General features: G+C 33.3%; 1 long non-coding RNA gene across 2 annotated transcripts; it reads left to right on the top strand.

Moving 5' to 3' along the window:
- Positions 1-9,480: 9,480 nt before the first annotated feature.
- On the top strand, positions 9,481-13,617 carry LOC126717085 (uncharacterized). 2 transcript variants are annotated; one of them, XR_007652415.1, is made up of 3 exons: positions 9,481-9,685; positions 9,771-9,939; positions 12,171-13,617. It is a non-coding gene; the product is annotated as an uncharacterized LOC126717085 (long non-coding RNA). The 2 variants fall into 2 exon arrangements; XR_007652414.1 differs by lacking the exon at positions 12,171-13,617 and having other exon boundaries at positions 9,771-10,392.
- The last annotated feature ends 59 nt before the right edge of the window (positions 13,618-13,676 follow it).

The following is a 13,676-nucleotide window of genomic DNA, read 5'->3' as shown; positions in this document are numbered from 1 at the left end:
CCTGTCCCAGCATTTTTTTCCCAGCGTTTTTACAAACCGCCGTAATAGATAAGTTTGTACCAGCGCTTTTTGAAAACGCCAGTATAGGAAATCCTATTACGGCGGCTCAAAACCAGCGCTTTATAAAGCGCTGCAATAGGAGGCCTATAGCAGCATTTTTCAAAAACGCTGTTATAGGAAGCCCAAAAACGCTGGGATAAGGTTACTGATTTCCCTTAGGGGGAAAGACCTATCCTAGCGCTTTTAAAAGCGCTGGAATAAGGTCGACCCTATTCCAGCGCTTCAAAAAGCGCTGGGATAGGTTTTTCCCCATAAGGGAATGAGGGACCTGTCCCTGTGCTTTTGAAAGCGCTGGGATAGGTGGACCCTATTCCAGCGCTTTCAAAAGCGCTGGGACAAGTCCCTACGTTCCCTTATGGAGAAAGACCTATCCCAGCGCTTTTGGAAGCGCTGGAATAGGGTCAACCTATTCCAGCGCTTCAAAAAGCACTGGGATAGGTCTTTCTCCATGAGGGAACGGAGGGACCTATCCTAGCGCTTTTGAAAGCGCAGGAACAGGTCCTTCATTCCCTTATGGAGAAAGACCTATACCAGCGTGTTTGTAAGCGTTGGAATAGGGTCAACCTATTCCAGCGCTTCAAAAAGCGTTGGGACAGGTCCTTCCATTCCCTTATGAAGAGAGGCCTATCCCAGCGCTTTTGGAAGCGCTCGAATAGGTCAACCTATTCCAGCGCTTCAAAAAGCGCTGGGATAGGTCTTTCTCCCTAAAGGAATGGAAGGACCTGTCCCAGCGCTTTCAAAAGCGCTGGAATAGGTCACCTATAGATTTTTTTTTTTTTTTAATTTTTTTTTTAACACAAGATAGAATTTCTACTATAGCCTAATTTAAGTGTATATGTGTATGGAACTTCCTCCTGGAGACTTGAACCCCGACAGTTGCCCCTCACATCCCACAAATACTTATACTTGTGGAGGGATTTGTTAATTATCAAATGACCAATACTCTCCTAAACCTAAAAAAAGACCAAAGTACCCCCCAAAACATTGAAAAAGAGCAAAAACACCCCGATACCTAGAAAAAGAATAATATACCCCCGAAACCTAATAAATGACTAAAATAACCCCAAAACATCAAAAATGACCTAAGCACCCCCTAAGGCATTGAAAATGACTAGAGTACCCCTTGTGTCTAAAACTAGCCAAAATACCCTCGATTACTTAAATAAGAACAAAATACCCCTATAAGTCAAATAAATGACCAAAATGCCCCTAGAAAGACAAAAAATGTCCAAAACACACCTGACACCCAGAAAAGGATTGATACACCCCCGAAACATAGAAAATGACCGAAATATCCCCAAAACATTGAAATGAATCCTAAAAACTAGAAAATGACAAAAGCACCCCCCATGCATATAAAAGGTGGAAAACCCCTTGATTACTTAAATGAGACTCAAACCCACTCAATTATTAATTGGGTGAAATGAGTATTAACCCAATTAAACCCAATTAATATTAATGTTTATTGCGTTTTAAATGGGTACCTAATTATGATCCAAGTATCATTTCTACAAATCAACCAACTTTAAAATACCCCAAAACCACTAAAATGAGCAAAATACCCCTTAAACATAAAAAATGACCAAGATACCCTAAAAAAAATAACAAAATAACCCCGAAACCCAAAAAATTACCAAAATACCTCCAAAACCTAAAAATAAAATACCCCCGAAACATAAAAAAAAATGACTAAAATACTCCCTGAAACCAAAAAAATGAACAAAATACTTCCAAAACCCAAAAAATGACCAAAATACCCCCAAAGTCCAAAAAATGACCAAAATATCCCTAAAGTCCAAAAAATGACCAAAATACCCTCAAAACCTAAAAATTACCAGAATACTCCCAAAACCTAAAAAATGATCGAAATACCCCTGAAGTCCATAAAATGACCAAAACACCCTTGGTCGTTTTTTGGGTTTCGGGGATATTTTGGTCATTTTTAGGTTTTAGGGGTATTTTTGTCATTTTGTAGGTTTCATGATTATTTTGGTAATTTTTTGGTTTCGGGGGTATTTTAGTCATTTTTTAGGTTTTAAGGGTATTTTTGGTCTTTTTTTGGTTTTTGGCGGGTATTTTGGTCATTTTAAGGTTTTGGAGGGTATTTTGGTCTTTTTTGGGTTTTGGGGATATTTTGATCATTTTTTGATTTTGGGGATATTTTGGTAATTTTTTTTTGGTTTTTGGGGTATTTTGGTCATTTCGTAGGTTTCATGGTTATATTTTAATATTGTTGGTCCTTGAGTCACATCTTACAAATTTTTTTTAGCTATCACATTATATTTTAGTAATTTTTAGTGAGGAATTATATTTTATTAATTTGAAGTATTAAATTAAAATATATTAAATTAGTTTGAATTATTAAAAAATATTTTTATTGATTAATATAATTTATTTTATTAATTTATTAAAAAATATTTTTATTAATTAATATAATTTTTATTAATCAAGAAAATACTAATGAAAAGACCTATCCCAGCGCTTTTAAAAGCGCTGGGATAGGCCTCTCTCCATAAGGGAATGGAGAGACCTGTCCCAACGCTTTTGAAAGCGCTGGAATAGGTGGACCTTTGAAGCGCTGGGATAGGCCTCTCTCCATGAGGGAATGGAGGGACCTGTCCCAGCGCTTTTGGAAGCGCTGGAATAGGTGGACCTTATTCCAGCGCTTTCAAAAGCGCCGGGATAGGATCACTTATTCCTTTATGGGGATAGACCTGTCCCAGTGCTTTCGAAAGCGCTGGAATAGGGTCCACCTATTCCAGCGCTTCCAAAAGTGCTGGGATAGGTCTCCAAAAACGCTGGGATAGGTCCCTCGTACCACTTAAAAATTTTCAGACTTCCCACTTATTTTTTTCACCTTCCCACCACTTTGGTCTCTCATTTTTGGTCTCCCGCTTCTTTAGTTCAGCTGTTTTCCTCTCACCCACATTTTTTCTCCCTCTCCCTCTTCCTTAACCCACTTCCCCTCCTCATCTCTTCTTCTTTACTCAAAACCCACCATTTCTTTTCCAAAATTTTAAGCACAAAAATACTACCCAAAACCACATACCCTATCCAAAGCAAGGTAAGTCTCTCTAGCTCTCATTTATATTTCGTAGCAATATTTGTATATATATTTGTTGTTAAATTTCTAGTTTTTTATTTTTGATTTTGGTTGAAGTTTGGTTTGGGTTATGTGTATATTTTTGTGTAACTATTGGTTGATTGTGTGGGTTTTAGTTTTGGATTTGGTTTTGGTTAAAGTTTACCCAAAGCAAGGTAAGTCTCTCTAGCTCTCATTTCTATTTTGTAGCAATATTTGTATATATATTTGTTGTTAAATTTCTGGTTTTTTAGTTTTGATTTTGGTTGAAGTTTGGTTTGGGTTATGTGTATTTTTTTGTGTAACTATTGGTTGATTGTGTGGGTTTTGATTTTGGTTGAAGTTTGGTTTGGGTTATGTGTATATTTTTGTGTAACTATTGGTTGATTGTGTGGGTTTCAGTTTTGGATTTGGTTTTGATTAAAGTTTACCCAAAGCAAGGTAAGTCTCTCTAGCTCTCATTTCTATTTTGTAGCAATATTTGTATATATATTTGTTGTTAAATTTCTGGTTTTTTAGTTTTGATTTTGGTTGAAGTTTGGTTTGGGTTATGTGTATTTTTTTGTGTAACTATTGGTTGATTGTGTGGGTTTTGATTTTGGTTGAAGTTTGGTTTGGGTTATGTGTATATTTTTGTGTAACTATTGGTTGATTGTGTGGGTTTCAGTTTTGGATTTGGTTTTGATTAAAGTTTACCCAAAGCAAGGTAAGTCTCTCTAGCTCTCATTTCTATTTTGTAGCAATATTTGTATATATATTTGATGCTAAATTTCTGGTTTTTTAGTAATTAGAAAACTTTTTCAAATGTTAGTGAGATTCTAAAACTATCAATTGCCTGTATATATTTCCTTATTAAATGATTCATTGTTAAATGTTTTTAAATCATTAATAGGAATTGATATTTGTATTGATTATATATTGCCAAGATTAACAAATCTTACTAACTTTACTAGGCCATTTCTTGTTGATTTGATTAGTCAAAGCACATTTTTAAATCCTTAATATGGGAATTGATATTTGTATTGATTATATATTACCAAGATCAACAATCATATTAATGTTACCGGGCTATTTACTATTGATTTCATTAATCAAAGCAATAAAAAGAGTGGGGACGGCTTGCAAAACTTTCTTATTTCCTAAATATATAGTTAGATAGCTGAGTTAGTTGTATCTAGGGAGTGGGAACTGCTTGCAAATCTTTTTGGTCTGTTACATGGAGGCAAGATTTTTGAGCAATAATTTCGTCAAAATTGATATATTTTAAAATCTTAAAATTTAAGTAACTAGAACTTTGGACACAAGATTTAGCAAGGGTGTACATAGAATTATTAACTAGAGCTTTCTTCTTCTCTCTTGCATCCTAGCTCCTGCTCCCTTTTTTATCTTCATAGAATTATTACACTTCCAATGGAATTTTTCTTAAAACTGCAAAAGAATGGGTATAAGTTATGGTGCAACAAACCTTCTGGTGCTTGCTTTCAAATTTCTTGGGAATGAAAATTGAATTGTCATTTTGGGTTTGACTATAATCATATGTTTGGCTTAGCTATAGATGCTTGTCACTTAAGGCTATTAGCTTGATGCTTAAGAAGAGCTTGACAATCTTATTAAGTGAGAAGGAATTTTGATTTTTAATAGAAATGGAATCAATTTGACCAACTTCGATCTCCATTCTGCTCTCACAAAGGTATACCCTTTTTCCTTTTCTATTTTTTTTTTTAAATTTTATTTGGAAACTATGTTCGAAATGTTATATTTTCACCATATGCGAATCAGATTGTAACCATGTAATTTTTTTATTTTGAGTTTACGATTCTAATAAAGCCATTTAAAGGCATTTGCATTTTTTTTTTCCTAATAATGAATTTGGGTTAGTATTTAGTGAGAAGTTAAACCTTAAGTGTGTAAAATTTAGTTGTATTTGATTTTTTAACAATGCAGAGAAAATGTGAGTTACTTTGAATTTTACAGTAGTGAATTTGGGATATTTATAGGTATTGGAACAAGTGGGGTTTGAGGTAATTGATGGTGGAGAATGGAAGTTCTGGAAGTATGTGGAGGAAGCTGAGGTTGGACTAGGGCTGTCGATTCATACTATTTTCATTATGGGAAAACTGCTGGTAGGGGATCGAAATTTACTAGGTTTGTGTGTATATATATATGCTTTATTAATTTTTTTTTAATTATCATATACAAGTTTTAATTTTTTTTTTTTTTTTGCAATGCTAAATATGAGGGATGTCTTCATTGGGTCTTACATTAAACACATTTGAGAAACAAACTATTTTTTTTTTTTAGTGCTTGCTTTAAGAGCTTGTCTATTCATGCAGCGGTCTTTGACACTTTTATACCTTGATTTAATTGTGAGAATTTCTTAATCACATGAAAAATTTCTAAGTGATGTCCACTTTAGTTATGCCTACAAATTTTGTTTCTTTACCTCTATAGTTTTACTTGTGTTTAGGATCAACAAAGTAGGGAGATTTCTCAATGTCATGTATCTAAGCTAGCCAAGAAACTGAGGGTGAAGGTATGAGTGATGAGTTGGTACTTTTCACCCTTATTTATGATATTACTAAGTTCATTTGTATTATTGCTACTGTTGTATTTCTTTTGCAAGTTTAGTGTGAAGGTTTTTTTAACCCTTAACTACAATCTTGTTTTAGTCATTTAATTTTACCAATTATTTAGTTTTTATTTGTTGATTGTTTTTCAGGAAGAAGAGGTAAAATTGAAGCCTGTTATTGCATTTGATTGTGGTATGGTCTTCTTATAAGAGTTCTTTCAATGATTTTTAGTTACATCTTGATGTAATTGAGATGTGAAAAGGCTAATGCATTCAGTACTAATAACTGAACGGTTTTCTGATTTTGGTCCTTTCATTTCATGGCCTAAAATGTGGCCGTTTCTTTTATTAGTAGATTTTTAGGTTATGGGTCAAATGTCCTTGTCTCACCATCCTTATTGAGTATCTAGACTTGGCTACGTTATATATATATATTCCCCCCCCCCTCTTTTTTGCCAACATGGTACTTTGCAGGGCATTTCTGTCAAACTGAAGGCTTTCATTCATCTATGTCAATTCATGTCTGGTTTCTTAGCCAACCATTTCGTCTGAAGTGGACCCAACTCATTGAATTTTATTTTTTGAGTGCTTAATGTAGCATTGACCAAGTATACTAGTACTAAAAATATAGCTAACATTTGCAAACAGCTAGTTCCAAATAACAATCTAAATTGACCTGAATGACAATAATGTATAAATACTATTATTTAATATGTAACATGCCTTTGCAATTTGACAATTAAATAATTTCTACCATTTTTATTCCTTTTGAATTGATGAGTGAGTTTTGCTCTTGACTTCTTGCAATCTTTTTTTTTTTTTTAATTTCTTTTTTATACTAAAAATACTTGCATAGTGTAAGAGAGTGCAAGATTTTAGATACATCATCTATCAATATATATCCCAAGAGAGAAAGAGAGAGAGAGCTACAACTAGAACTAGAACTACAAGTCTGTTATGGCACGTCTAATTTATCAATATTTCAAACATGAATCAAGCAAGTGCCTTTAACAATGCTTCTATGCATTAATCTTTCCACTCAATTTAGTTGATAATTTTATTTTACTTTGTCATTGTATTTTTTATTAAAATAAAAAACAACTCAATTTTGACTGTTGGATTTGTTAAATTGCTAGATTAAACATTTGGTGGCTACTGCAATATCTTTAGCATCCCCTGTGGAGCAAAGCAAGGTAGCAACTAGTAAGTTAACCTCTCATTCTCTGACTACGTATGATTAAATTATTAAATAGCTCATGTTTACTGTGGAACAAATGCAAACTAGCAAAATATTGGAGCTTATCTTCTGGTTTGTATATCTTTGTACACCTCTCCCTATTTTAGTTTATAGTTTGTTCTCTCAATGTACTTAGTTTAGTAGTTTCTTCTCTTTTTACATGATTTTGGACGTGAAGTCACCTAATTTACGTCTTTTAAGTGATCTTAGTAGTCTATAATTTAGACTTAGATTTTGTAAGATTAGCAGCTCATTGTAAGTTTGAGTTCCTCTTTCTGGGAGCAAACCAATGAATTGCTCAAGGGAGAGTAAAATCTACTTCAAAATACCCTATTAGTATATAATTATATGTCAAATTTTTTGTTGTGGTGAGTTGTTGATTTGGAGCAAGTGGGTGGCTTGCACGGTGATATAAGGTGGTTTACTTTTCATTATTGGGAGTGTTGATTGTCTTGTGAATATTGTGATATTATTGTTCAACTATGTGTGAATTTATTTTATCTCCTCTTAGTAAATTCAAATATTCTACTGTGGTAGGTTGTTGATTTGGAGCAAGCAGGTTGTTTGCACGAAGATATAAGATAGTGTATTTTATTTTGGGAGTGTTGATTGTGTTGTTCCTATTGTGCTATAATTATTGATAATGAACTTAGTCATTCTTGCTGGAATTTCCTTAATAATTCTACCTTTTATGTGATCATCTAAGTTTACTTTTTATCTATTGCTACTTGAGTAATACTCATGCATTGGTGTGTTCAGTGATTAGCCCTAGGCAAACCAAGTATGGATCTAACTTGACTTAGACTTATATTTTTTAGTTTCGTGAACACTAGGTTCCTAGGTGATTGGAGTGGTCTAGCATCTTAAAGCTTTTTCAACATAAGCTATGGAATCAAATTCAAGGCATTCTTGATTATTACCCATGATTAAGTTCAGATTTTTCATCATCGATAAGTATATGTATGGCTCCTTTGGAAGAATGGGCATGGCAATTTATGGTACAAGGACAACTACTTAATGCCCTTGATGAGAGATTGAGGGCTAGAGGTGGGTTTGATGAGGGGAAGATTGAGTTGGATGAGTTAGAAAGTGAGGACATGGATATATATTTGCTCCAAAAAATGAAATCCAAGGATATGTGGTCTGAGTTTGAACAAAATTATAGCTCTTCATTATAGCCAACATTTGAAGATATTCTTGATTATTACCCATGATTAAGTTCATATTTTTCAACATTTGAAGATTTTTCATCATTAATAAGTATTTTATTTGCTATTGTAAATAATTATAAGTAGATATATTTAATTTGTTGGTTTAATGTGGTATTGTATTTGCTATTGGAAAATATGAATTATGATTCATTACAGGTGTTATAAAATAAGTATTGAAAAATATGAATTTTAGGTACATTACAGGTGCTAAAATTTTTTTTTTAAAAAAAGGACCTATACCAGCGGTTTTGAAAGCGCTGGCATAGGTCCTTTTAAATTATACTGATTCACGACCTATACCAGCGCTTTTGTGAGCGTTGGAATAGGTATAGTCTATGCCAGCGCTTTCAAAAGCGCTGGTATAGGCCTTTTAAATCATATAGATTCAAGACTTATACCAGCGCTTTTGAAAGCGCTGGCATAGGTAGTACCTATTCCAGCGCTTTCAAAAGCGCTGGTATAGGTCTTGAATCAATATGATTTAAAAGGCCTATACCAGCGCTTCAAAAGCGCTGGTATAGGGCATATGCCTTTCCCAGCGCTTTTGAAAAGCGCCGGGACAGGTCCGTCGACCCTATACCCACATTCACTGCGCGGCGGTTTGAAGCGCTGGGAAAAAAAACGCCGGGATAGGAATTTTGACCCTATCCCAGCGCTTTCTGGGGCTATCCCAGCGGTTTTGAAAACGCTGGGATAGCCCTGTTTTTTTGTAGTGTTTACGACGTTAAGAATGTCCAAACATGGAAGATAAGAAAAAAATATATATTCCATACAATGTTTTATATGCTTTAGGACTAAGGAGTATATATTGCTTAGAAAGTTCAAACATTTTTTCTTTTGTTAATAAAATCAAACAATTATTTTTGGTTTCACAAGAAACATCTAAGATGCAACGTGAACGCGACAATAGCTGTGTGATGAATGATGCTTTGAAAGTTGGAACTTGGAAGAGACTTTGTTTATGTTTTTTGTTCCTTTTAGAACAAACGTTGAAAGAGACATGGTTTTACCGAATACTGTCCACTTTAGGTGGATTTATAACTTACATGCATATTTCTTGGTACACTCATGGATATACATATTGGACATTAGTAATTGTGCAACTTCTGTGATACTTCTTTTTAAAGACCTTGACCATACAGGTCAATGGTTGCATGTTAATTCACACTATGTTCTTTTCTGATGAAGATGTTGCAACTTTCATGTTCACACTTGTTTTCTTGACGAAGATGATTTGTGTTCACACTTGAGTGTTATTTCATGGGACGTGTTTAGTCAATGGTGCATATATAGAAGGTACCTAGTGTCCAAAGTGCTAAAATTTAAATGCGCAATAAATTCAATGCATACATCTATCTTTCAATCGTCTGCTTATTAATCCTGATGGCTTTTCTTACCAGCAAAAGAAGCCTCATTTTCCTCTTTCACCCACCAATGCAAGAACTTTGTGTCTTCTTGAGTTTCAAACGTGAAGGTATCCGCCATGGTTTTACGAGATCATTTGTATAGCCCTTTCTACCTGACGGGTATTGACATCTTTAATTGTATTCTCTGAAATTATGCATTTCATTATTTGAACTCAATGACCAATTGGTTATTTTGCTTTTTCAGATTGTGAATTCATCAAAAGTACATAACCAAAGGGCAAGCTTGAAGAACTGCTGGCTGAACATGAAGAAAAATTCAAGGATAACAAGAAGGTGCAGAAGCAAAGCTGGGAGGGATGCTCTAAATGAAGCTACCTATATGACAACTCTTGTGCTTTTATGGAGTTTTGATGGTGAGTTATGATTACTATATTTAAGAAAATTTTACGTTTCTTGTACCGAAGGCTCATATGATGTTTGTGCCTACAAAACCAGAGAGTAATTTTAAGGCATGATGACAGCTAGTTCTTAAGGCTGGGTTTTCTTTACCTGAAGTTTCCTAGTCAGAGATAGCAGATAATAGCGCTAAGCTGAATGAGTTTAAGGCTGGTCATAAATATAATTTGTTGAGAAATGGTCGTTTTTTTGGGGATTTTGAGGTGTTAGGATATATATGTACACGTATTGCGTTGTAAGACTACAATTTCTGAATCTGCCAATTCAAAATACAAATAAAAGCATAACTAGGAGGTGTTTAGTACATGTATTTAAAAATATATGTTTTGTTGTTTGAAAATATTTGTAGAAATACATATGGGTAAAAAAGTATATAAAAAATACATATAATGTTATTTAAAAACTGAAAATATGTTTATAAGTGGATGTATCAAACACTCCCTTAGCTTCTCCAGAAATTATAGACAGACATTTTTGGCTCAGCATTTATGAGTTTTTTTTGCATATTTTAAGGACATTGGAATGCTGAAATGCCATCACATCACATGTATGATGCGCGAGGAATACAAATCTTTTGTACCATTTTTTATGTGTAACTTACGAAGACTGACATTGAATAAATGTGATGGTATCTATTGTAGATCCAAGACTGCCGGCCAATTAGGACATTGCCTAAGACCCAAGTGAAAGGAAGCCCAAAATTTAGAAACATAACGGGTGGTGGAGAAAAAAAAAAAATTTAGTTTCAAATGAAACCCCTAAAAAATTTGATACATCCTTTTGACCGAATAACAAAAAGATTTTGAAACATTCTTATAAACATTGCTACTCCGATCCCTAATATTTACTCATTCCTTCTCTCTCTCTTGCTCTCCACCTCTGTCTCTCAGCTCTTGCTCTCTGCCTCTCTCATTCTTTCCCTACACTGGTTCTACTTTTAAATCTTTTGTTGGTGGCTCATGCTTTCTTCGATCTGATCAGTGATTCGTCTCAACTGTATGCTCTCTAGGTATAGACTATATGACTTTTCCTCTGCTCTGCACTCTGCAGATCCACAATCCAAATGGTGCCGTGGTTTACTGGTTTTGTGGATGGAGATAGTCTTAGGACTGTTATGTCTTATCTTTGGCTGGGGCCGCGGGCCTTAGAGTTTTGTCTTTTACGTCTTTTTTTTTTTTTTTTTTTTTTAGGTAATAGCATCGGTTTTGGCTGGGCTTTCAATTTTTGGCTGGGTTGTAGGTGGAGTTGTACTTCTGTCTGGGCTTTAAATTTTTGAGTTTTAATCATTCGTTTTTATATTTGTGCAGGTTGGTAACTTGAGATTGCTAGATTAATGTTATTGTTCAGTAAAGTAGAGCTGTAATAGTACTTTTTTTTTTATATACATCAGGTTTTATTACTTTATACTTGAAAATTATTTTTTATTTTAGTCATTATAAATATATTATAGATAGTGTTTATTTTATTTTTAAGTATTGTTTTATTTGAAATTTCTACTATAAAATATGCATCTAATATGAAAAACTTAAAAAAAGAAAAAGAGAAGAAACATTAATTGAGTCTAAAAAATGATTAATGAATAAATTTGTTATTAGTAATAAACAAAATACAACACAAAATTTAGATGAAAATATCACAAATGAACAAGAAATTTCACCAAAAAGAGTTAGAAGAAAATGAAAAGGAGATGTTAGAAAAACTTGAATACAAAAATTTAATTAGTCAATTTGCATCTCAAAATGCAAGAAAAATATATTTTAAATAAAATATATTATAATAAAAATATTAAATAAATATTAATTTAATTAATACATAAATATAAAAATGCCCAATTTTAATTCTCGCCTAAGGCTTAAAAATGTCTGGGGCCGGCCCTACGAAGATCTGTTGTGTGTTAATCAAGTATTATTAATTAGCCATGTCAAAAATGAACATGTCAAAAATCAACTAGGCGATGTCAAAAATCAAGTATTATTAATTAGCCATGTCAAGTATTATTAATTTAGACTTTTTCAGTGCAATAGATGATATCTTCAAGCTCCTATAATTCTTTGATCTCTTTTCAACAAACTTTGCAAATTATTAAAGGAATGTCCAATTCTAAATTTAATTCTCTTTTTAAATGGTATAATTTTAATGCTAATTATTTTCTTACTTTCCCAAAATTTTTAACCAAATTTTGATTCAGGAACCACACACACAGAGCTAGCCTTTTCTTCAGCCTGCAGTGGTATGGACTTGAAAGAATGATATGATTATGAAACCATTTGCTTATGGTTTAAACTCGCTTCTGCTGTTTTTATATGGTAATAATCTGTTATGATATAGCTAAAAAATATGCAACAAGTTTATTTAAGTAATCTAAACTCTACATACGTATAAAATAAAATGGAAAATGATGACAGAACCAAGCAAAAAGAGGATGAAATCTTACTTACTTTGGGAAAGCTAGTTCAGACTGCTGATAGGCTTTCTCAGATTTAAGAATTTAGAATAAGCCACTGTCATAGTAGCCATAAAATTACTATAAGGTCAGAAGGACTTAAAATGCCCTTTCAAACCTCTAGACAAGTAGATATATAATATTTTAGGCAATATTATGGGTTCTCACTATGCTGAGCATAAAAAAAAGGTTGAACATAGTAGATTGGCAGTTTCAAACATCAACCATCTTCACCTCCTCTCTGTCTCTCTTTGCCTGTTTTATTTTACCATAACAGTCTTCTTATGCATATATATCTGGTTTAGTACTTTTTTTTTCAATGGTCATCTCAGAACCGTGTGTCTGACTGGTTTTTTGTTTCAGCCAAAGAAAGAAAAAAACATTGATACACATACATTCATATAATATTTGACAAACAAATTCAAAAAAAAAAAATATATATATATATATATACACAATAAATATCCTTAAGATTTTCATGTAACATACCCCATAAGCAGATTCAGCACTTGTTTTCTACTCTGTTTGATTTACTGACATCATTTAAAAGAGTAAATGAGTGTCATAAGGTTTAAAGTGCCCAGAATTTGGTGCACGGTGTTGGGGGTCATATTTGTAGCATCAGTTCCTATTTGTTATGCATAATTTGGAGAATATGAGACCATCCTGTTTTGAAAGAATAAATCAAGAACAGAATTCCTCAGATTCATGGTCCAAGACTCCAAATGAACTCCTATTAATTCCTAGGGTCTTGTCAATGGCAGGTACTTTGTCACTTCTTTTAGTAGTTTTGGGTTTCACCTGGAAATGTTCCTTTCCTAGGATATGCCTGTCAAATGTTATGTGAGTAAGAGCAATTTTGGATCTTCCATGGTAATATGGTAGTGTCTCTGGAGGAAGTAATTACAAAACAATGATGTGACCTATTTGTTTTATATAGGGGTGTTCCCAATCTTTGAAATGTTTACCCTGCATCTTTTGGCAGTATGACTAAGGAGTATAAATGGTACTTAATATGGAGTATTTTTCATAAGAACAATGCCAAACTTCATGCATCTGCATCTTGAGTTATCTTCTTAATGAATGTGGCTCATCTCTTCCCTTTCCCCTAGAAGAACAATTCACATCGTGGTCCACTATATCTGCAATTCTGCATATTATTGTGAATTTTTAAAAATAAATAAAATAAACTGTTGCAAATAGTTTGATATCTGATATTATGAAATTAACTTATATTCTTAAAAATATTTT

This window comes from Quercus robur, chromosome 3 (genome assembly GCF_932294415.1).
Source record: "Quercus robur chromosome 3, dhQueRobu3.1, whole genome shotgun sequence".
Classification (NCBI taxonomy): Eukaryota; Viridiplantae; Streptophyta; class Magnoliopsida; order Fagales; family Fagaceae; genus Quercus; species Quercus robur.
The sequence above is the reverse complement of the archived record's forward strand: the minus strand, read 5'-3'. Positions and strand labels throughout refer to the sequence as shown.